Genomic DNA, 316 nt, shown 5'->3' with positions numbered 1-316 from the left:
CCCCGCCGTGCCCACGGGGGGCGGCCGGATCCCGGTGCCCGGTGCCGCAGCATCACCGAACCGCCCGGTCGGAGCGAGGGGCGGTGGCTGCGGCGGCCGGGGGGGAGGGAAGGGAAGGGGGGCAGCCGGGATCCGGTCCCTGGAGCCCCATCACGGGCACGGTCCATCCCGGGGAGCCCCGGTAGGGCCAGACCAAGCCCAGGGCCCCCCGGCACGGGCAGGGTCCGGGCCGGGGGGCTCTGATGTGGGGAGGGTCCCGCCGAGAAAGCTCCTGCACGGCCGAGGTCTGTCCCGAGGTGCCCCAGTAGGACCAGGA

This window comes from Calidris pugnax, unplaced genomic scaffold (genome assembly GCF_001431845.1).
Source record: "Calidris pugnax isolate Ruff unplaced genomic scaffold, ASM143184v1 scaffold533, whole genome shotgun sequence".
Classification (NCBI taxonomy): domain Eukaryota; kingdom Metazoa; phylum Chordata; class Aves; order Charadriiformes; family Scolopacidae; genus Calidris; species Calidris pugnax.
The sequence above is the reverse complement of the archived record's forward strand: the minus strand, read 5'-3'. Positions refer to the sequence as shown.